The 25,558-nt window shown below is 42.5% G+C and overlaps 1 protein-coding gene across 1 annotated transcript in view; it reads right to left on the bottom strand.

Annotated features, from left to right (window-relative positions):
* PLEKHG3 (pleckstrin homology and RhoGEF domain containing G3) overlaps positions 1-24,168 on the bottom strand; it is a 64,565-nt gene extending 40,397 nt beyond the window's left edge. Inside the window, exon 1 of the mRNA XM_042441043.1 lies at positions 23,957-24,168. The gene's annotated coding sequence lies outside the window, so the exon portion shown is untranslated. The remainder of the gene's footprint in view (positions 1-23,956) is intronic.
* Between the last annotated feature and the right edge of the window lie 1,390 nt (positions 24,169-25,558).

Below are 25,558 nucleotides of genomic sequence, written 5' to 3'. Positions count from 1 at the left end.
TATTTATAACCCGCATCCAAGATCATAGCGGTGAACAGCCAGTAAGCTAATTAGCAAGTAAGCTAATTTGCCCCAACAGTCTGGGTACTCATTTTAGCTCCCTCGGAAGGAGCAAGCCTGAGTCGCAGCTGGGCCCTTTTGCTGGTCTTGAACTCGAAACCTTGTGGTTGAGTGAATGGCTGCAGTACAGGCATTTAACCACGCGCCTATACATATTTATAATATTTGAAATATATACTTAACAATTTATATATGGGTTTAAAAACGATTCTGCTTGTGCAGTTGCTGGGAAACTTGGACAGAAGAGTGCTATTGTTTTCATGGTCTGCCTGGGCCATTGGTTCCCAACCTTGTGGGTCGGGACCCCTTTGGGTCGAATGACCCTTCATGGGGGTCGCCTAAGACCATTGGAAACACCTATTTTAATTACAGTTATGAAGTGCAATAAAAATAATTTCATGGGTTTGGGTCACCACAACATGAGGAACTGTATTAAAGGGTCACGACTTTAGGAAGGTTGGGAACCACTGGCCTGGGCAATCTCCAGGCAATAGTTTTCCACCATACAAATAGGATGTGCTCGATCTGACACATTCTTTTTAGGCTTATAGTCAAAGCACCAGTCCAATGAATTCTTTACCTACTGTAGATTGGCCTAAAAAGGCACCAGATCCAACTATCTCACTGAGCTCAAGAATCAGGAAGGCATCCAGACACTATTAAGGCTGCTAGAAGCACCGTTCTGAAGTGATAACATAGGCTGCATCTACACGGCAGAAATAGGGACCCAACGGCCATAGCTCAATGCCGTGAAATCTGGGAATTGTAACTTATTGTGGCACCAGAGCCCTCAGGATTGAGAATACTAAATGTCTCACAAAACTACAATTCACGAATTCTACAGCATTGAGCCCTGGCAGTAAAAGTGGTATCAAACTGGATTATTTCTGCTATTCAAACGCTCTATAGTGGCAGCAGAAACAGGGATAGTACAGCACATTCCCTATTAGTACAGCCACAAAAAATAATGCATTATCATGCCCTAAAGCACCATTTCACTCATTCATTTTTATGGATAAGGTTAACACTGGCTAATGTCTGTCTGTCTGTCCCTCTGTCTATGGGATTTATTTATGGGATTTTGTTGTTGGGGAACATGAGTGGAAGGGTGCTAGTGCCCAAATAGCCTGCTTATGGGCTTTCTTTAAACATCAGATTTACCAGTACATGAAAAGAATGCCTGCTCAGATGAGCACTTCTTGCCATCTATCAGGGCTCCTCATATATTCTTACATAACCTGGATGATATAAAAATCTAAGTACCCTAGAGAAGTCGAATAGAGGGACTTTTTAAACATACCTCTCAGTTGCAGTGCAAAAACACACGAAGTCTGCCCCATAAATCAGCCAATTATCCAGGAGAGAGTATGGAAGCCAAGTCATCATGCCTCAAACAGAGAAATGAGATTCAAAATCCCCTTTCACATGCTTCAACCATCTTTGTGATGCACAGTTCAGGGAAGTGAGGTGTATTTCCAAGAGCATTTAAGAGCAAGTATTTTCCTTCAGTATGAAAATACTACCTAGAAAGTTTCACAGAAGTTTTACTGGGTTGTAAAACTGTGCCTTCTGGTCTCTCTGCTACTGATGTCACATATAGGAATGGAGAGCTTCAGGTTTGAGCTCATACTTTACACAAATGTGCACATATTCATTATGATTACAAGACATATAACAGAAAAGTTTCTGTTACTAGGTTTCTCCATGGAAAATGCTCTTTTCTAAGCACATTTTGTTTCATTAGATTAACCAATACAATAACTAAAGAATATTAAACTGGAAAGTTTCAGAAAGTGTAGTTAACTTTTTTCACCAGGTGAAAAGCCTCAGAAGAATCCATGCACAATAAATACAAATACATATATGCTACTGAACTGTCGTATTTTAAAATACGTGTAAGTATTCTAATACAAACAATTTCCAAATAAATCTTTGCAATCTGTTTTGTACAATAATTAAATCACATTGAATCAGCAACCCTATGCATTCTCACCAGGGAATACACCCCCTGAATACCCCAGAACTTATTTTTGAACAAACATAGAGAGCATTGCATGGTTAAGTGTGCTTCCATTTATTAACTTTTCCCTAATCAAATGTAATGCTGTAGTTCAAATATTTTTGGCTGTCAGAAAAAAAAAACTTTTTAGATACTGAGGAGAATGTAACAATTTTAGTTCTGTTTATTAAACATTAAATAAAAAAGGCAACTCACATCTCAATTGATTTAGGAGATCTTATACATCTTCTAGGCCTAAATACTCTAATGACACCGGATCCCATCTAATCTTGGAAGCTAACCAGAATCAGTTCTGGTTAGCATTTAGATGGGAGACTGACAACAATTACCAGACCCCATAGGCTGTATTTCAGAGGCCACCTCTTGAGTAATCCTTGCCTTTAAAAACCCTATAAAATTCACATGGTTACCACAACTCAATAGGTGACTTAAAGGCACACACATACACACATATATCTTCTATGTTATTATTGTCAATCAGGCAGAAATCAGAATTATCAAGCTACTGTATAAATATATATATATATATAATCTACACTCATCTTGTACATTAAGGCAGGAAGTTTTGTATCCAGAGATTTCCAATAGGTTGTCAAATGTAATCCCCCAGTTTTTACAGCATCACAGTCTTCATAATCACCCAGTTTATATAGCAAGGATAACATTAATACAAAACTCAGAAAATATCAAGTTGCTATCCAAGAGTGAAGAATGTAGAGCCCTCCAAGAAACTACTGGACTGCAATTTCCATTCTCGTTCAGCAATGCTCACAATCATGGTTGAATGATGATGGGAGGTGCCATCCAACAATGTCTAGAGGAATACAGATGTCCTAGTCTTAGCCTATATGGAGCTTTGCAATGTTTGTTAATCCTTAGTTTAAGCAGGAAATGGGAGGGTAAGCTCTAGGCAAACAAACAATATTAAAGAAAGGAACTACTCAAAAGATCAATTTGTAAAAATGTGTACAGAGCTCTGATGTCCAGGGTTCACTACTGACTCACAGGAAGAATGGGCAACTGTGAGTGAAACAACATGGAATGTACCTGGACGCCTCTTTTCCAAGAATGGCACCTGCCACACCTTATATTACATATAGTCTTGGAATTTGTCTTCCAGCCACCAATGAAGCCATGACTGCCGTTAACATACAACTGACCACAGATAGGGAAAGTATAAAGGGCAGCAGACCTGGAGGTGGGGTGTTTCATCAGAGACTTCAGAAACCGGTTCTGCCAGCATGTCAGATTCTCTGCATTTCTTGTCTCTAGCATTAAGAAGATTCTTGATGGAATCAGGATCAAAGAGCAAGATTTGTAAGACAGCCAGAGGATTTCTAGGTCACTTAGGAAACTATGTGCTTCAGTGGGCTATGTCTTATGATGGAAACTAGAGTCCTTTGCTTCCACCATCTCCACCGAGATAGGAAAACAACCACACTGATACCCAAAGCAAAGTGCTGGGGCAAAGATTTCCAACAAAGAAATGTCAGAATGCTCATTTGCTCAAGACCCATCCAGAAAGTAGACTAGAAGTACAGTACTCCATCATTGCCCACTGTTCATCTGATGATTGCTGCATGCATTATAAATATGTTTATATAAATATAAATACTGAGGACAGTTGCATGTATTATAAAGCAAGAAAATCAAATACTGAAGAGGTAGACACAGCTGATCATCCCTCTCTGTATAAAATATGTATGTCACACTCACATGTTGCAATTTTCAACAGGATGAAAAAAATCATCTGGTAAGATCAGCCACATTTTTATAAAGTATAAAGTTGACGGAGGGAGCCAGGAAATATTAGATTATCGCCTTTAGGGTGATTTAAAACCCTTCTCCATGCTGTTCCCCAGCTGAAATCCTTCTTTGCACCTCAATACCTTGCTTTTTGAGCAACCTCTGGTTATAGAGATATTTTGGCATGCAACTCTTATCTACCTCAGTCAGCATGGTCAATGGCAAAAGATTATAGGAGTGTTAGTCCAAAACATCTGGAGGACCCAAAGGTTGCCCATGCCTACTACACTATAACATACAAGTTATGTTTCACCTTTACAAACCACTGCCATCAGATGAATTCATAAAATCCTCCCAGTTGAATGAGGAAAGGATGACTGTATCACCAGAGCTCCAAATTTCTGTTCAGTTATAAGACTCTGACACTTGTCTCCCCTGCAAGCCTGGAAACTACATTAATTTCCCATGTCAATCTACCCCAGTTTAAACCACTCTGCAACTGGTTCTCTGAATCTACCAATTATGACTAACATGGTTTGAAGGAGTTAATTTGTTGACCTCCACAATTAAACATTCTTAATATCTTCCTCTGCAAGTGCAGTTTCACAACTGTACATAATAGCATCTACAGGGATAATTTCTCTCTTTTGCCCTCAGACCTTACCTAAACCTTTAGAGGTTATCAGAGAAGAGGTCAAAGATAAAATACATGTTTGCTTTTCCAGCCTGGTTTCTTTCCATAGCCTCTTTCAAAATACAGGGAATGAATTTCAGGTTGTCTTTTATTGCAGTGAAGCAGACAAAAGGGAAAGCCACCTGGTATTCTATCTGCTTTATGTGCATGTGTGTCTGATTGCCTGCCTGTGTGTGCACATGCATTTAAAGAACCTTGGCATCTATATCCAATCCAGCAGCTTTTGCCCATTCAGACATTCACTATAAACATCAAGCTAATGTTTACTAAATCCCTGCCAGAACTGGATGGAACCAACTCCACAGAAGAAATGCATATGAAGCAAGCGTTTTTGGTAGACCTTTGGTTTGGCCTCTGGTGTTGATCCACAGAGTAGGGCTCTCACATCTATTTGGTATTTTGTAAAACAAAGAGCTTTTAGCCAGTCACTACAGGACTCTCCAGAAAACAAAAGAAAAACTCCCTAACCAATTTTTCTCTTATCTCCCCCCCCCCCACCGCCTTCTAGTTGCTGTCTGCCTGCCATTCTGCAAGCTTAGTTCTGGGAGCGAGAAAAGCTTCCCAATAGTTCTGAAGATATGTTTGTAACACTGGGGAGGGGGGGGAGCCAATACACACCTTTTAGTGACACTGTCCTTTAAAAGACATGGGTCAAGACCTTAAGATGATCCTGCTCTCTGGATGATCTCTGGATTATTGTGGTTGGACCCCACTTAAAAAGGCTCTGAATGTACAAGCTGAGGATGAATACAGCCGAGTTACAAGAGATAATTTACCTAAGACTGTAAATTACCTCTTGATGAAACCTTTTGATGAAACTGTGTTTGTGTGTATCCACATCCATGCATGTACAGACACAAACAGAAAATAAGATATTTGTATAATATCCTGCTAAGGTCAGGTAGCCAGATGCAGTAAAAGATGGGGCTCTTGCATCTTTCATAGTTATGTGGAAGAGGGAGCTTCAGCTGGCATAGTTTGCATGACAAATTACACCTGCTGAAATTCCCTCTTCTACCTAACTATTAAAGATACAGGCATCATGTCCTCTTTTGCATGTGTCCACCCTATGACAAGGATAATTACACCACTCCCTCACTTCACTAGATCTTGGAAAGAGGGAGGAGGACATACAATATCATTCTTCCCACCATTTGGTAGGATGCTACAGCTGGCTAATTCCCCAGATAGGTACATGCACACCTTGGTACCTTTCTGCTTTGTAAGTGGTTACCTATACTGTATTTACCTATTGTCTTGTTAGGAGAACAGACTGATTCTTCTCCAGATCTCAGGAAATGTATTGTACGTATGTACTTGTCATACTGATATCCTGCCACATCCAATTAATTTCAGGACAGCAGAATGAACTGGCAAAACTCGTGTATTTTTGCCTTCAACAAACCTATGAAATTCAAAGGCTCATCACAAGTCAGCATGTGACTTGAATACATAGAGAGAGAGAGTATTATTCAATCTAATTGTTACAGAAACCTTGTAAGGTAGGATCAGAGCAGGGGAGTATTACTTTTGGGGGGAACCACAGTTCCCAGAAACCCTCAGCCAGAAAAGCTACTAGCCATGCTGGCTGGGAGATGGTGAGAGTTGTAATGCAATCCAAGTTCTTAGCAGGGTTGTGCTATTGTCTTGATAGTAATAGGGTTTAGGAAATATATTTTATTTCCAGGGATTCAAAAATTTATTTTATCTAATCAGCATATTTATATCTTGCTATTATTCTGATTCCTTTCAGGACAGCATACATGTGAATTTATTTCAAGGCATCTGTTCTGCACAACAACCTTGTATGGTAGGTTGGGCTGATAGAGGATGATGATGTATTAAAGGCCCCCTGGTGAGCACCATGAATAACATGGAATCCAAAACATTCTCCAGAGGTTTGGGACTTTACTCCCATGAACCCCAATCATTGGGTGCATTGGCCTGGACTTATGAAACAAGGTGGTCTGATTTACAGGTTTAGCACATGGGGGAAAATCAATATAATGTATAATGTTTTGGGTTTGTTTTTTTACTTTGTATTAATTTATTTCAGAATAATTCCCATACTCTGCCTCTGTACTCACAATCATAGATGCAGACAAGGTTCTCTGCTTCACCTATTAAAGTCACCTTGAACATTGAATGCTCCCAAAGGTAATACCAAAGGTATTATAATGAACTTCAAATTATTTTAGGTGTACTTGTAAACACACAAGGGAATAAAATGCAGTGACTTACTTCAAAGTAAACATACATAGGATTGTTCTGTTACACTGAAACCATCAATGACAAATCCTTCCATACAAAAACTTTAAAGAAAACGAATCAAATATTTCTTTAGGCTTCTTCCAGGTGCTCCTTAAGTATTTAAAAAACTCCTAGTTCTTTGATGATTTCAGACAGTTTTACTTTTCCATGTTCACACAGTAGTAGCAGCAGCAACAGGCAGATTTCTCCAAGGATTATTTAGAGTTCCAAACAAATATTTGAACTGGAATTCAAACCAAATATTTCTACTGATCATTCAGAGGAGCTGGGGCCCTGGGGGAGGACTAGATACATTGGTCACAGATTTAGGCTTAGTTATTCTCATGGGGGCGGGGATTGAGAAAATACCTCTTGTGGTTACAAGCTTTTGGAAACAGACACTTTTATCACCAGGCTGTTCAGTACAATGGAGTTTCAACTCTGATTACCTTAAGTCTCTAAAGCACTGCTGTGCTACAAGGACCAAATGTTGCTTGTGGAATTTTTAGAATCCTTTTCATGTCACCTTTAAGCATCATCCATAACACCACATCCCCTGAGCTCTTCCTGACCTGCTGAGATTCACTGAGCAGATTAGCAACCCACCCAGGATTACGCCCCGCAGAGATTACTTGATTGCCGGAAAGTTACTCAGCATACCAGTTCAGTTTACCCATCTGGTATATGCAACTGAGTGCACACATTCCTTCCTTTTGGTTAGCCCTGGTGTCTTACTTCTAAATCCCTCACAACAGAGGATACCTCCGACTTCTTACTCTTCATAGATCCTATTTCCATCAGGAAGTCAAAATTTGCAGATTTCAATCTATCTATACTACTTTGTAAGCAGCCAGCAAGATTAGATCTAACTTTACCCTGAGAGTGGCATGTAACCTTTCCAGGACACAGCCAGCTTGAAAACAGATATTGGCATGGAATAAAAAATAGATTTCTATCCCCACCTCAGAGATGGCAGACATGTCACTGTTCTCCTTCACTAGAGTATACCAATTTAAATGAACAGCACAATGAAAATCCAGATCTCCCCCCCCCCCCATATACCTCACTGATACTGAAAAGATCATTGGGCAGAAATTACAATTAATGTTCCTGTAAATTTCTGAATCAACACACACATATAAACACATTATATCTGGTGTTGTGTGTTTTGCCTCCTAGTGGTTTCATGGCAAGATTTTTCTTTCCTGGACCATTTTCATTAAAACTGCATTTCTCCCTTCCTTTATCTTTAGTCAGCCTCTAATCCAAAAACTGAATTAGTGAAAGGGCCAGTGTATCCTGATTTAAATCCTACACTCTACATATCTGGGAGATGTCAGGACCTCAACTTTTGGAATTACTGTACAATTCCCCTCTTCTCTGTAGAAACAACATTCAGGAAGAAGCCTTTCTTTTAAAAAAAATTATTTACTGAATTTTACAACATCCACTTTAAAACAAATAAAAGTCAACAGTCTTCAACCCACTTTCTCTGAAACGTTTTCAGTAATTCAGTTGTTAACTTCCATCACAACAGTTCTGTATAATCTCCCTGTCATAACTGTCTCATTTCTCTATGTTATTTTTATCAATAATTCTAATGTACATGTAATGTATAAGAGGAAGCTTTTCACAGTACACTATAGGGCTGTACAAACAGCCCCAAAGGGACGGGCTCCAGCCGCCTTTTCTTCAGGCAGATCAGGGCATGGCCCCAATCCGGCCAGGGTGCAGAAAGGAGATGCAAAATGCATCATGTGGATGAGATGCCCCGACTCCACCCCCAGGCTGGCCTTAATGGCTAGTCTGAAAAGCCCCTATGTAGACTAAATAGTTCAGAGATGTAGCTGTGTTAAGTCTAAAATATCAGTATGCAAAGGGATCTTGCAGCACCTGAGATTAACTCTGCAAAAGAAGTGAGTCAGATGCATCTGGAGAAATAGGCAATTCTATGTAAGCTTATGCTGCAACGTCTTTTGCACAGTTAGTCTCATAAATGCTACAAGATTCCTTTGTAATCAGGCAGTTATATATGATAAATATTTAGCGGGAACCTCACTTGATGTAGTACTTGGTGTGCACCACTAATAAGCACCTATAATCTGGATAGACAGATAGATGTATATGTATATACGTGTGTGCTTGTGTGTGTGTAGCAATAATTTTATTGAACAGGTTGTTGCATAACACATAGAAGATGCCTCTTCATCAAATGAAGAAAATATACTCCTTGGAATATTAATGAAGCAAAATTAAAAGAAGCTACAAAATGTACTTAGTCCTAGACTAAAATACATGTCCAACCACAATCACATCAGCCTGTAAAACTCAGAGTATTGTGTATCACAAGAAAATTGCAAGAGTCATCTAGAAAAACTGTCTCCAGAACAAAGAGCTCTAGCAATCCAAACAACATCACCTCTTTAAAATAATTTTCAACCAGATAGGCTGCTATTTCTAATACTGTTTACAATTTCTGTATTCCCAATCCACCCCACCCTCATAGCAATCCCAAAAGTACATGAGACAGCAAGAAAGTTAAAATTAATTCAGAGATGAGGCTAATTTTGCCAGGTTTTGCTATTCTGTGCCTTAGCTGACCCTCCTCTGAGAACCCCAGGATCTAAATGCCTGGTTATCTAATGGGTTTCATGGCCTAAATTTGGATTTCCCAAATCACAGCGTAACATTTTAACCATACTATATCACACTGGTTCTCTATTCTCCTATCTTTCTGCAACCCACCACACATCTCGCAAGCCCATTGAACATTAATTCAAATTATAAAATTATATAAATGGGCTTTTCTCTTTGTATGGCATACAGCATTACATTTAATTAAAACGGGGGGGGGGGGCAGTGCTTGTTCTTGAAAAATGAAGCTACACTGGAGAATGGGGAAGGATTTACATATCTGATGCAAACTTTTTGATACACCTCTCGCGGACATAAGCAGAAACTATGGATTTTATTTTTGTGCAACAGAAAACCAGGAGGAATGACAGCAATGGAAAACCTGTTGAAACACTAAATGCAATGTTATCCTTTAGAATGAAATTTTGCATCATACTTAGTATCGGACATTATAACACTAACTTGACACATTTGAATTCAAAGACATAGCCGTGTTAGTCTGTGGAATCAGTACTGTATATAGAGAGACTGTGTAGCACCTTTGAGACTAATTGAAATGTGTCAAGTTAGTGTTAGAATGCCTGATACTAAATATGAGGTTAAAATTCATTCTAAATGATAACATTGTACTTAGTGTTTCAACAGGTTTTCCATTTCAGTTAGTCTCAAAGGTGCTCTCAAAGGTGCTACAAGATCTCTCTACATAATTGACACATTTGAGTTACTGTTATTTTTTAAATTCTATAGGCACTTCTTTTCATTTTTGCCCTAAACCTGTAGCACACTGGATTAGAATATTTGCATAGTTGCATTGCAAAACATTTAGATAAGACCTGTGTGCATTACTCCGTGAGGGATGGAAATAGGAGGATTCATGTTTTAAGGAAGGAAAGTTAACTGCAAGATATTCTGGCAGTATCTAGCCACAAGATCATATCAGAATATAAATGATACCAAGTACCACTTCCCCAGAGACCAAACAGATGTATATATCTTAAACAGTTGCATCTGCAAGACTAGTGTACAAACATCAGCCCAATGAGGCTGAAAGCTGAACTGAATGCCGTATGACCTTTGCAACTGGACTTTCCTTCATCCAGACTAGAACTCTATGAAAATCATGAGGGGTGCCATAAGTCAACAGGTTACTTGAACTTAGACACACACACACTTTGCCCAGCAGCCCTGCTTTCAAAATATACTTTTTGTTGTTGTGTGCTCTCTAATTCTACCAGGACTCACAGATTATCAGAAGCAAATTATTATGAAAGCTTCTACATGGGACATAGGTACAGAAATATGGCAGGCATTGTTTGTGCACAACTTCCAATCTATCAGTTCTGTTATGTAATAATAAACTTGCAATGGTGGTGTCCCTAAATAAAAATTTTAAAGTAGGTCTCAGTGAAAAAGTGCAACAGAATTTGGCCAATTCTAACAAGTGTTTTTTTAATGAACATTCAAGGAGCTTTATGAAATAGTTTTTGTGGGTTTTTTTGGCTATGTGGCCATGTTCCAGAAAAGTTTCTTCCTGACATTTCGCCAGCATCTGTGGCTGGCATCTTCAGAGAATGCTTGCCTGGAAAAAGTGAGTAAGGTGCTTTCTGCACCTCCATTTGGGACGTCCTCCGGACGTCCCATTTTAAAAAAGGGGCGTCTCTTATAGACGCCCCTGGGCCTAGTACGGACTCCGTCCGTACAAGATGGCGCCGGCCCTTCTACATGGCGGGCGCCATCTTTGCGTATCGGACGCTGAGCGTCCGTACGCGTCGCGCCGCTTGTGACGTAGCGAGCGCGCCCCTGGCGCCTCGCTACGTTGCAAACGCGACGGAAAAAGAAGCTCAATTTTGGAGCTTCTTTTTCGGTCCGCGCGGGAGTCGGGCCATGTGAAGGCTCTGGCTCCCCCGCGGACCTACTGGCGGCGGCGGCAGACCACCGCAAAGCGGCGGTCTGTACCCCACCAATGTATATATATATGTGTGTGTGTGTGTGTGTATACACACACATACATACATACATACTGTGTGAGCCTGGGAATGCAGGAGTGATTTGCACATCTATTGTTCTATGTTGATGGCAGGCCTCAGGCTGAGAGGCTAATGCAAACGAGGATTAATGTCTGCTAATTGGTGATCATTATCTGCTGGGAAAGCCCCTGACTCTGAGTGGTTTCCCATTTGCATTTGCTGAGTCCTTATCTTGCTATTCCTCAGGACTGGTAGCCAAATTTTGTTCACTTTAAGGATTTCTTCTTTCCGGTTGAAATTATCCAGATGTTGGTGGATTTCAATGGCTTCCCTGTGCATCCTGACATGGTAGTGGTTGGCATGGTCCAGAACTTCAGTGTTTTCAAACAGTATTTTATGCCCAGGATGGTTTGTGGCATGTTCTGCTACTGCTGATTTTTCTGGCTAGCCCAGTCTGCAGTGTCTCTCGTGTTCCTTGATTCTTGTTTGCACACTGCATTTGGTGGTCCCTATGTAGACTTTTCCGCAGCTACATGGTATGCGGTAGACTCCTGCGGCTGTGAGAGGTTCTCTCTGGTCCTTGGCTGAGTGAAGCATTTGCTCGATTTTCTTCGTCAATTTGTAAGCCATTTGAAGGTTGTGCTTCCTCACCACTTTGCCTATTCTGTCTGTGACTCCTTTGATGTATGGTAAAAATACCTTCCCTTTGTCTTCTTGTCTTCATTCCTCTGGGTTTTCCTGGGCCTGGCAGCCCTTCTGATGTCTGAGCTGGAATAACCATTGGCCTGTAGAGCCTGGTCCAAGTGCATCAATTCATCTTCCAAGAAGTGGGGTTCGCAGATGCATTTTGCTCGGTCTACCAGTGTTTTGATTGTGCTTCTGTTTTGTCTTGGGTGATGGTTGGAGTTCTTGTGCAGGTATCGGTCTGTACGTGTGGGTTTTTGGTATACTGTGTGACCCAAATGTAGGTTCGGTTTGTGGATGACTAGGACATCCAGGAATGGCAGTGTTCCTTCCTTTTCTTTTTCCATAGTGAATTGGACGTTGGGGTGGATGTTGCCAGTCAGTTCTTCTCCATGGCTCCAAATGGTGAAAGTGTCATCCATGTATCGGAACTAAGTTGTGGGCTTTTTTGGTGCTGTTTCCAGGGCTTGCTTTTCAAAGTGTTCCATAGGGACCACTGTATTCCTGAACCATCTGAACAACATCCATAATATTACCAGACATTAATCCTCTTTTGCATTAGCCTCCCAGCCTGAGGCCATCAACACAGAACAATACACATGCAAATCACTTCTGCATTCCCAGGCTCACACAGTATATATACACCCAACTTTTTCCAGGCAAAGCATTCTCTGAAGATGCCAGCCACAGATGCTGGTGAAGCACCAGGAAAAAGCTTTTCTGGAACATGGCTACATAGCCCGAAAAACCCACAAAAAACAATAGATGCTGGCAATGAAAGCCTTCAACTTTACAGCTTTATGAAACGTCATCTAGATTTTTTAAAGTGATCCAAGCTAGCTGTATTATTGTCCAGTGCCACCATTTTCTAACAATTCATGTCCAACATATGCCTGAACATCTTTGTCTTTGGAAATAGTTATAAAGGAGCCTATCTGAGTTTTCATTCAAGGAGCCTATCTGAGTTTTTGAGTACCTCTGAGTGCCCCTAAGAGATCCTATCTAAAAACATACTGTATAGTATTAGGACTTTTGTTGTTGTTATTGTTGTTGTGCTGTTGTGCTTTTGCTACTGCCATCTTTTGAGGCTGAGAGTGTGACTCACCCAAGGTCAGCCAGTGGGGGTGCGGGTTTCCATGGCCAAGCAGGGATTTGAAGCCTGGCCTCCAGATTCATAGCTTTATTAAGACTAAGTGAGGTTGAATCCAAGTCCACCAGCTTAACCAGTTTATGATCTAGTTGTTATTCAGTTTAACACAGCACCATAGTATACCTGCCAGGGGGAAATTTAAACTGTGTCTCACAATCAAGGTCATCCATTTTGTAACTAAATGATGTGGCTTTTAAATTACTATGTATGCACTATGCCTCCCTAATTAAGAGCAGACTTCATTCTCACATTTTGCAGGAATAACTATTTGGGGGGGGGGGAACAAGCCCTACAGTTGTCAGGTCTCCACCATATTAGATGGACTAAGCAATGAGATGTATGAGGTTCATGGACGTTTCTGTGCAAAGCAGCTCCGTTGAATAATGGAAGCATGCTCACACTTGCAGATGCAGACTCCTAATGCACTGGGTGTGACTGTTGATTCTATGAGGCTTGTCTACTAGGCTCTTTTAATGGCACAGCTGGTATTTTTGTGAGGCAGCTGGTTGCAGAAGCCACATGAGCTCATCAGGAGTCACCCAGAAAGACTCTGTGTGAAGAAAGGATTCCCAGAGTGGTTTCACAGTGGGGGCCCATTCTCCTCTGCCGAGGACTGCAAACAAGAATAAAGGAAGTATCCAATTCATAACTATACAGCTGGGCAAGAAAGATAACAAACTGCTAAGGCACTCAAGATTTGCATTCCCTACCAAGCACTGCTTTATCCTATCCTCCAGTGCAGACACACCAGGGATTTTCTCCAATGACTGTCACTCTAGTCCACAATCTTATCTTTTCCTCCCTTAACATCCCCATTCCCAAGCTAAGTATATGCTATACACTTTTTGTTGCATTGTAATTGGTTTCTTCCATAAACACTGGCCTTGTTTGCCTAGAGCAACAAGCCATGCTTCTGGGGCCTTTTCAGTAACACAATTATAGCACTATTATTTCACTTTACTTGCCATTGCTGCATCCTGTGGAACCCTGGAATTTGTGATTTGGGGAGGCATGAGAGTTCTCTGGCGGTGAATTCTAAATACCACTCCTTACGCTGAAAATCCTAGGGTTGTGCAAGTTAAAGTGGAATCATAATGATATAATTGTATAATGTGAAAGGAGCCCCAGAGAAGACTCTGCTTTTCATAAACATTCCTTCTACTAACCAGTGTAGCTACTGAACAAACTCAGGAATTGTTTGTTCAGCTTATAACTGGAGTTCCAGGCTTGTCCTCCAAAACAAGCACAACAGATACATTTAGATCCTGGTTTGTGATCCTGGCTTGTTAAGAATCACGAAAAGCTGGTTCAGGTAATTTTTAAACAATTCTTAGTTTGTTTAACAGCCATGCTAGTGAGGAGGAGCAAAGTGAGGGAGGATAGATGGCAGACATTGTTTACACAAAGGTTTGTTTACAATGAATTATCATTCTGTGTGAAAGTAGGCACACAAGAAAAGGTTTCAGAGTGGGAGGTTTCAGAGTGGGTATTTTTTTTTAAGCAAGTGTTCTTTCTCTCTCCAGTATTCATGGCTGGAGCTGACTTCCTCTCATGAAAGATGAATGTGTTTCCAGATAGCTCACAGCCTTTTCCTATCAGTACTAACCCAGTCCATACCATCTTTACTGTATGCACCTTTCATTCTTTGCCCTGAATTTGCCAAGGAAGATTTTTTTTTTTAAAAAAGCACAATGGTAAAAATAGAACAACTCAGTCCTACTCCAACATACCATGGCTTGAGTAATACAACATGGATCATGCAGTGTTACACCAAATGAGGTGGGAGGGGAAGAGGCCCAAGTACTAGCAAACATTCCTGCATTTGAAATTTTGAAAAATGCACTGCCTCAAGCAGTTTTCACACAGTCCCCCCCCCCTCAAATGACTCTAGGCTGCTCAGCACTCAGGAACAAGGGAGGGAAGGAGAGCGGGGAGGCGGAGGGAGGAAAGCAAATGAATAGAAAAAGCAACTGAATACGAACAGCACGTTTGGAAATTAGAGGGCAGCAGAGGCCAAAATGTCATTCCTGCAGCTGCAGCAGCAAGCACCACCATCCTGTCTGGAATTCCAGTGCCAGCTCTCATGCGCTTTGGCATACACATATATACACACACACCGCCTCTGAAAGCTGTCTCCATTGGAGTTCTTGTTTTTTCTCAGTTAACCTAAGGCCAGATCATTCTTGGGGAAGTCAGCACAGAGAATCTTCCTTTAGTGCAGAGTCCTAGTGATTATGGCTCAATTTCTTATGGCTTCTTCAAATCCAGGAAACATAGTCAGGGGTAGCTGTGTTGGCTATGCAGCAAAATACAAAATCTACAGAAGAATAATATTTTTATTAGCCTAACAAAATGCACAAAATGCATCATGTAAGCTTTTATAGTTCCGCTGGCTTCTCTACCAGAACAGATCTACAACTACACAAATGAACTACAACAGAAACAATGTCTGATATAAAATGTATATCTGTAACTATAACATATCGCTTTTCTCCTCTTGTATGATATTTTTATATCTTTTGCCTGATGAAGAAGCCAGTGGAGCTTTGAAAGCCTGAATGATATATTTTGTGCATTTCCATTAGGCAATATAGCTATCACTCTTTTGAGAATGTAGGATTTTGTTGTGGTTTTCATACGGCTGTTTTTTGGAATAATGAACAAAACCTAAGACAAAGTAAAGCAGGTACCAACAGATAATTGACTTATATACGTAAGACATTTAGTTGATCTATTCTGGAAGTTGAGTATGGGTCTTCCTCACTTATTCTTGCAAGATGAACTATCATGTATTTTCATTCTGCAGCTGAAGGAATTAGGTAAAAATAAATTAAACTTTCCATAGGGCATTCATGGAGTCCATTGCTCACTTGGGATTTGAGCACTATAGAGCCCTTATTTATGTACACATGCAAGAAACATCTCGCCTTTGCACCCCAGTGTGTGTGTGTGTGTAATTTTGGTTCTTGCTAAGTCATTGTAAAGTATTTCTCATCAGTCAACATGATCTTAAAACAAGTCACTTACCCCAGAAGTAACTGGACATTTTTGCCTGATGCACAACATTTGCATTTAGTTCAAGGTTATTGTACATTTGATGCTGTTCCACATACGAATGTGCTTTCTTAGCCAATGTGCATACACACACACATATCTCCCCCTGCTGAAACTGACTGTTGTACTTGTACAGTTGAACATTACAATTCAGCACAAAAATCACATAATATAATCGAGATGTAACTCATATAATTCTGCTGTTTCAACAAGGAGCAAGGTTGATGTAAAAACACAGGAAAGCCAAGTCCAACTGGGAGCAATATTAGGAACTCCATTTTACTTCAGCTATATAAGTTTTGTCCATCAATTGGACTTGAATTATTAGTGCTTGAAGTAAACTTCTTGGGATGTACACTTTCCAACATAAGCACTACCACACATTGACCAGAATGTCATTGTGGCCATGTGAGTTTGTACTGTGCCTGTCAACAATATGTACTTCACTAAATACTATGAGTTGATAATGGCCCTCCTTGTAGACCACATCCACAAAACCAATATTTACCAAGTCCCCATTTATTACAACAGCATATTGCTGATCTGGAAAACTGAATAGACAAAGTGAACAGGTGTAAATTAGGTCCAGACCACATGCTGAATTCACACAAGAACTTGTGGCTTGTCTTTCTGCTTTGGGCTAAACACCTTTAATATCTCAGCACCAACATATTGGGCTGGATCAGGGTTTGCATTGAGCAGAATTCCTTCAAAGAGATGATCCCAGAGGAAGGAACAGAGACTAAAGACCCTTTAATTAGCTGAAATGGATAAACTGTCTCTTTTGCTCAAAGAGGAGAACTGGATATTTTTATAAAAGACTGGGAACTGTTTATATCTTTTTAAGAAGAAGAAAGAAGAGATGGCATACTTGTGGGATTTAAATATTTTATTAGGTTTTTTTTTTTAGACAAGTGTAAATATTTATTAAGTACTGCTGAAGAAGCGTATGATATTCTCATACATATATTGTTGGTTTGGAGGGTGGGCAGTTAATGTTTATTGACTGTATTGTAATTGGGATGGTGGGATAATTAGTGTTTGTGTATGTTGTATATGTGGTATCATAGAATAAAGATAATATTAGAGAAAGAAACAGAAGGAACAATTTTTGCAAGTATCTCCTATCCCCTGCAGTCCCTTCCCAGAATCTGATTTGAGGGGTAGAGGGACTTGTTAAAACAGTGGCCAAGATCCTCTGCCTATACAGTGCCATGCCCTCTTCACATCCTGGTAGTTGTCAAACCCTAAGAAAGCTGGCTGTTGCTGCTTACAGGTAGAAAAGGGAGAGAGGGGGAGGCAATTCAAGCAATGATGAAGCAGATGGTTTCAGCTTGGAGGGGAAAAGGCATGAGAATGTAGTGACTGATAGGCTGCAAACTCCTTTTCCTTCCTCTCAGAGTCTAAACTAGCCACATGTCTGAATTGTTTCCCACTAAAGTTTGAGTGTTGGACCTCTACTCTGGAGACCAAGCTTTGAATCACCGCTCAGCCATGAAACCCACTGGGTGACCTTAGGCAAGTCACACTTTCACAGCCTCAGGGGAAGGTAATGGCAAACCTCCTCTAAGCAAATCTTGCCAAGAAAAACCTGTGATACGTTCGCCTTGGGGTTGCCATAAGTCAGAAATGAAGACACAGAACAACAACAGCAACCTATCCACACCAGTAAACAGTAGCAGTAAACCTATCTACACCAGTAAACAGCACCTCCTCCTAGGACTCAAAAGCTGCTATGGGACAGGTTTTAGATGGGATACAAAAGCCTGCACCATGTCCAAAGAATGGCATAAACACATGTATGTCACTAACAGGATGACACCCACTGTATGAGCTGGAATAGGAGGTTGCAGAGTGAAGAGGTTAGAGACAAAAATCTCCACTCCATTCCCTTTTTCCTAGTGCAGAATTCCCCCTGGTTCCCAGTTCTCTCTGCCAATAGAAAGAGTCCTTTTATTTGTTGAAGGTAAACTCTGGGTAATGAAAATTAACCTGCATGGCACTTCAAGAATAACATGTATTACAGTGCTCCTGAGACTGTATTATTTCAAAATGGATATCTGGCTGCCTTTATGTTACTGGGCCACATTTAAAGTACCGTCCCTACATAAGAAGTACTAAGGGTGCAGCACAGTTACGCACCTAAACTAAGCAGGAACAGGAACCACATCTTTCTGACCTCTTTAGGTTGGGTCTTTCTGTTAGTGCGAATTACTCCTTTGATAAACTTGGCAGCCAATCTTTGCCTTCAACTTAGTGATTCCTCCCCTTTGGAATACACTGCCCCTGGTATAAAGCCAAATGCCAATGACTATGAGCATCAGTCACATGAATGTTTTTTTTCTCCACCTAAGCTTTCTCAAATCAGTTTTGTTTATTCTAGGGATCCTTGGATATATAAATATTATAAATACTTTTTTAAATATTGTAATTTGCAAATTCATTAAAACAAGCATAATAAAATTAAACAATCAAAAAACATAACTAATGGGATACAATCACATGTAAGAATTCATCAGTTAGAGACTGAGCAAAGAATAACATTTGTCATATTTTGTAATTCTGTATTAAGTAGACAGCAAGTTCTTCCAAAAGGGCAGTTGATGAGGAGGAAGGTGTGCAAAAGCAGCTCACTGTTGTTCACATAGTCTATGAAAGGAAACCAGTCCTGAATGAATTTTTTCACTGAGAACAAGTCCTGTAGCTGCTCTTGTTTTATGTGGCAATTTCTCCATGAGGAGTGAGTTCTGGATTTTTGCCCACCAATCATGAATGAATTATTATAAATATGCTAATAGATATATCACCAGTTATTATTTTAGAAACATTACAGACGCACACACATACACACATGAGTAATACTGATTTTTTTAAAAATTGCATTATATTTTTATGCATATGTGACTTTTCTAAAAAATTCTACACCACTTGGATATAATTATTTTCATTAAGGTGTGTACAAATTTATAATAAATAAAAATCATGCACATTTCTGCACACAGACATGAGAGATCATTTACATATCCTATCCCTTTTATCTAAAAATCTGAATTGTTACAGTCGAAAGAAGGGTGTAACTTAGGTCAGTGGAGAATGAAGAGTCCCTCAGATTCACCCCCATTTTTGTTTCCAGGATGAGCATTCTCAATACACTCCTGTACTTCCTTGAACATAGCACTTGGAAACATTTGGAATCTGGAAAGATTTGGGGAGCTGTAATTTTTTAAAGAATGCACTCCATTTTAGAGCAGGGATTGAGAAAGTGCAGCCTTCCAGCCACATCTATCTCTACCACACCCCCTTTTCATGCCCCCAAGCCCAGGAAAATGCAGGGCAAAGGATCATATGGGCACAGAAATTGTACCCCAACCTATCACACCTGCCCTCTCTAGTAAGTCCTAGACAGCCAGCATTGTGTAGTGGTTTGAGCACTGAATTATGACTCTGGGGACCACGGTTTGAATGCCCAGCTCAGCTATGGAAACCCACTGGGTTACCTTGGGCAAGTCACACATTCTCAGCCCCAGAAGACCCTGTAACAGCCCACCTTATGGTCTCCAAAAGTTGGAAACGACTTGAAGGCACACAGCAAGTCATACTCACAGCCTCAAAGGAAAGCAAAGGCATCCCCATCTCTGAACAAATCTTGCCAAGAACTTAGGGTCACCGCAAGTTGGAAATGACTTGAAGGCACAAAACAACAACATGCATCTCAGGAAGTAAGTTCAAGTCTAGAAAGCTCGTGCTACCAGCTTCTTTCTTTCAGTCTCAAAGGTGCTACAAGATCCTTTTGCATACCGAACAACAACAATGGCAATCCTAGCTTTATGTCAATAATCCATCATCTTACAGATGTCTTGAACTAAAGCTCCCATGACCATTAGTTAACATGGAGCATGATCATGCGGGACAGAAATAATGCAAACAGTAGTCCAACATATATAGAGACTACAAAGTCTGGAGTCCCTACATTAATGCACGGGCTCTTATAGTGTCATGGGAGTACAACTAATTATAAACTTCAGAAAGATCTTCTAAGCCCTTTCTGATACTTTGAATCTAGCAGAATTTGTAAAAATTAGAACCACTGGCCACACTGGATTAAGAGAGCTATGGCCCCAGGGCACAAATGTCATAGACAGAGGGCCTGAAATTGTAATTTTAAAATGCCACAAAAATTAACACACTTAGAGAGCTAGTTGCAGAGAATAAGATAAAAGAACAGCTGTCAGTAGACTACTAATGTGCCAAATGAAGAATTCTGTGTAACCTAGATGCATCTGCAGTGCAGAAATAGTTTGACACTACTTGAAGTGCTGCTGTAGCCTGATCGCATGGAATCCTGGGATGTGTAGTTTTGTGGGGCACCAACAATCTTTGGCAGAGAAGGCTAAAGAGCTTGTAAAACTACAAATCCCAGGTGCTACAGCACTTAAAGTGGTGTCAAATTACATTATGGCTACAGTGCAGATACACTCTCAGAAGCATATATGCCTGATGGTCCAGTATAAAATAGATTATAGGCCTTTTTATTTGTCTTTTTAGATTTTTTAAAATCATTTTGCACCTGCATCGACAGGTGCTCCCTCCTTACTAGAGAACTTTGATTGTAGAAGGAAGCACCTAATTAGCTGGGACTTATGAGCCAGTGTGGCCTAGTGGTTTGAGTTTTAGTCTGTGACTCTGGAGACCAGGGTTTCATTCCTGCTCAGCTATGAGACCCACTGGGCGACCTTAGTCAAGTCACACTCTCTCAGCCTCAGGAGAAGGCAATGACAAGCCTCCTCTAAACAAACCTTGCCAAGAAAACCCCATGATAGATTTGCCTTGTTGTTGTTATTGCGTACCTTCAAGTTATTTCTGACTTACGGCGATCCTAAGATGAACTTATCGTGGGGTTTTCTTGGCATGTTTCTTCAGAGGGGTTTTGCCATCGGCATCCTCTGAGGCTGACAGAGTGTGATTTGCTCAAAGTTACCCAGTGGGCTTACATGGTTGAGCTGGGATTTGAACTCTGGTCTCCAGCATCATAGCCCAGCGCCCAAACCACCACATCAAGCTTGCTCTCTTAGGGTTGCGCTAAGGCCCCCAACACACTCAGAGTGAAAAATGGAAGCTGCTCACTCTGGGCGAGCAGCCAGTGGAAAACAAAAAAAGCCGAATTTGGGGGAGAGGGGGAGTTACAAGGCTGAAGGCAGGTGACTGCCGAGAGACCACATGAGCTGCCTGTTTCATGGAAGGGACTGCATCGCACGCACATGTCTGCACCAATCTCCTGACATGAGAACATTCCTGAACAGCAGGAGAAGCAGAACTAGTTTGCAGCTCTAATAGCCCTCCTGGGGGTCGCTGGCTGGCCCCAGCATTCCTGCCAACCCTTCATGTTAACTCCCCAACACTTTTCGACAGCAGGTTTCTCAAGTACCCCCCTTTTAGCCATAGACACAATTATTTCTTCTTGCACTTTGGCACTCAGCCATCCCTGCAAGGCTGAAGGATACACATACACACACACTCATGTTATGGCATTAATCCTTTCTGCAATCCATGCATCCAGAACACCTCCAGTTCCCTGGTCCCTGCATTACTCCACCCTGGCAAGGGCACACTTAAAGTAAAACACATATACTAACTGTGGGGACAATAGCTGATATGTTCCTTTTGATGCATCTGCACTGCAGAAATAATCCAGTTTGGCACCACTTTGATTGCCATGGCTCCATGCTATGGAATTCTGGGAATTGTAGTTTGTTAGGGCACCAGAGCAAAGTGTATAATGATGTCCCCATGGGCAATTTCCCCAAATAAAAACTTTAAAAGGAGGCAGATGTGTTCATTCACTATCAAAGAGCTCTGGTCCCACAACAAACTACAGTTCCCAGAGTTCCATAGCATGGAGCCATGGCAGTCAAAGTGGTGCCAAACCAGATTATTTCTGCAATGGGGATGCAGCCTCTTTCTGAGAGAAAGCCCTACCTGAATTCAACAGGACACACTTCTGAGTTGACCTGGATTTCATTGCACTTAAAGTGGGGTCAAACTGCATGGTTGGTTGGGCTGAAAAGTTACTGAAAAATTGTTGTTGAAGGCACACAACAAGAAGAAGCTAAATTAGTGATCCAATGTGGTGTAGTGGTTTGAGCACTGGATTAGGACTCCGGAGACCTGGGTTCGAGTCCTGCCTCAAGCCACAGAAACCCAACTAGGTGATAGTTTTTTGTGGGTTCTTCAGGCTATGAGGCTGTGTTCTAGAAGAGTTTCTTCGTGGTGTTTTGCCTGCGTCTGTGGCTGGCATCTTCAGAGAAGGCTGGCATGGAAGAGAGTGGGGTGTATATATACTGTGAGTTGAGGGGAAGTGATTTACTTCTGAAGATGCCAGCCACAGCTGTTGGCAAAACATCAGGAATAAACCCTTCTAGAACAAAGCCTCATAGCCCAAAAAACCCCACAAAAACCTATGGATGCTGGCTGTGAAAGCCTTCGACTTCACATCCAACTAGCTGACTTTGGGCAAGTCACACTCTCTCAGCCTCTGAAGGTGGCCATGGCAAACTGCCTCCGAAGAAAACTGCCATCAAACCCCACAAAAAGCTATGTTTAAAAGTGTGTGTGTGTTTAAATCTTGTGAGCCGCCTTGGGTCCCTTGTTGGGAGAAAGGCGGCATAAAAAATGGAATGGAGTAAATAAATAAATTGAAGGCACCCAACAACAACCACCAACTAAAGTTGTCTTCGGCTGCAGTCGCTTAGAAATGGGCCTTTTAGGGCAAAGGATGGCCAAGGCACCCGAGGCAATCTGTGGGGAAGCCTTTTGGGAAAGGGCGGGCCCTGGTTCCAGAAAGGGAAAGCAAGGCTCAGGGAGCTCTCCTCCGCCGCCCAAGGCCGCTTCCGCCTGGGCTGCCAAAGCCTTTCCAATAATAAGCCTTTCAGCGGGGAGTAAATGGGGAGGAACTCCCGCCAGGTGAGGAGGAGGGACCCGGCCACAAGGACCCAGCAAAGTCCCGAAGCAAGGAGGGGGACTGGGACTCAGGGGACAGCCAGGAGTCTCCTCCTCGCCGCCAAGGAGGACCAGGAGCCCCCAAATGGAGGACGGGGCCCAGGAACAACCTCCAACCCCCAGGCCCCGGAGTCCTGCTCCGGATGGAGGGCCTTCCAGGGAAAGAGGAAGGAAGGGCAAGGCCAAATACAAAGCTCCAAACGCCCCTAGAAACACAACCCCCTGCTTTCCAGTCCTGCTCCGGGTGGAGGACATTTGGGAATTCCTCCTGGGCAGAAGGAGGCGGCCATGGAGGACACGTCCGGGGAAAGGAGGACACCCGGTCACCATCTCGCCCTCTGCATAATGGAGGAGACGGCCGAAGGAAAGCCACAAAACACTCCTAGAAAGGGAAATCCCTCCCAGGAAAAGGGGCGCCTAAAAGCCTCCTAGAGCCACGAATCCCTGCTTCTGAGTCCGGCTCCAAAGGGAGGGCAGCCAAGAGGAAGGGAGACTGTGAAGCAGCCCCGGGCGGCTCACAAATGGAGGGCATTTTGAACTGCCTCCTGGACAGAAGAAGGCGGGAATGAATGGAGGACAGGTCCTCTAGGAAAGGGCCGAGGGAAAGAGCAGGAGGACGGAGAGAGAAGAAATCTCGGCCGGAAGGGAGGAAGGGTCTCCTCCTGGCCCCCCGACTTCCCCCAGAAGAGCTGGAAACTCACCGGGAAAGCTCCAGGGCTCCCTCCAAGGATCAGGGACCGCGAAGGCTTTGAGGAGGAAGAGGAGGCGGGAGGTCCGGGGAAGCCAAGGAGGAGGAGACAGCCCCGGCTCCCAGGATTAACCCAGCCCCACCTGGGCCGCCTTTCCCCGGGGAAGAGCAGCAGGAGGCCAAGGCGGGGCAAGGGCCCAGGCAGAGGAGCCCGCGGCTGTCCTCCTGGGGCCGCCCCGAAACTCCTTCCCTTCCCTTCCCTTCCCTTCCCTTCCCCCCCAGTGGCGCCTGCTTCTTTGGGAAGAAATCAGCCCCTGCCTCCGCACGGCAGGAATAATCCGGTTCCATACCCCGCTTGCGCTGCTGCTGCGGGGTCCTTGGGTCCAAGGACTAAGAAGCACGGATTTCTCTTTCTCTGGGTGCTTTGTAGCTTTTCTTTGGTCATACAGTACACTAATGCCCTCCCTTTTGAGCCTGATTCTGGCTGAATCCACACTGCAGGAATAATCCAGTTTGAGACCGCTTTCCCTGCCCTGGCTCAGTGCTAGGGGATTATGGGAGCTGTAGTTTGTTGTGGCACCAGACTCTCTCTTTATGACAGAGAAGGCTAAGTATCTCACAACGCTACAATTCCTAGAATTCCCTAGCATTGAGCCAGGGCAGTTAAAGCAGTCTCAAACCGCTTTCTTTGTCCAGTGTGGATGCAGCATGGATTTCCCTTTCTGTGTGTGTCTTTGTAGCTTTTCTTTGGTCATGTCCTCCCTTCTTCTTGACTGCCCTCCCTTTTGACCCTGTGACTGAAGCATGGCTTTCCCTTTCTATCAGGAGTGCTTTGTGCCTTTCTGTTTGGCCATGCCCTGCGTTCTGCAGGTGGCTCTATGGCCAAGGCATGGCCTTCATTTCAGCCTTCTGTCCAGGTGGGATTGTCCTCCATCGGGACCCTGACCAAGCAGCATGGATTTATATTTCTAGGAGTGTTTTGTAGCTTTTATTTGGATTATTTCTGCAGTGCGGATGCAACCTGAGAGAGAAGGCTTATTATTATCTCACAGAACTACAAATCATAGCATTCCCTAGCATAGAGCCACAGCAGCTGAAATGTGGTCAAACTGGATTACTTTTGCAGTGCGGATGCTGCCACAACCTGAACTTTTGGGCGGGTTACAAACCACCATATAGTATGCGACGAGCACATACAGTACTAGGATTAGGAAGGGGCGGTGCTTCCGCATCCCCTAACCCTAGTACGCGCTCTGCACGCACAAAATGGCGGTGACCATATGGCCGCTGCCATCTTGACATAGTGGATGCGCTGCGTCCGCATGTTGCGCCCCGGAAATGATGCCGCGAGCGCACGACTAGCGCCTTGCAGCATCTCTTCTGGGGCCTGAGAAGGAGTGCGATTTCCGCGCTCCTTCTCTGCAGCGTCCGGGAGCCGCACAGTTTAAAGGCTGAGGCTCCCGGACACTGCAAGCGGAGGCGGAGCCAGACCGCCACTTCAGCGGTCTGTAACCCGCCATAGAATCATAGTTTGAAAGTCAAAGGAAGTAATATAGTCCCACTGCATTCTGTGCTGGTCAGTCCTCATTTGGAGTATGGCCTTCATTTCTTTCAA

The sequence above is a fragment of the Sceloporus undulatus genome, chromosome 1 (genome assembly GCF_019175285.1).
Source record: "Sceloporus undulatus isolate JIND9_A2432 ecotype Alabama chromosome 1, SceUnd_v1.1, whole genome shotgun sequence".
Classification (NCBI taxonomy): domain Eukaryota; kingdom Metazoa; phylum Chordata; class Lepidosauria; order Squamata; family Phrynosomatidae; genus Sceloporus; species Sceloporus undulatus.
Note: the sequence above shows the minus strand (reverse complement) of the source record. Positions and strands in the feature narration are given on the sequence as shown.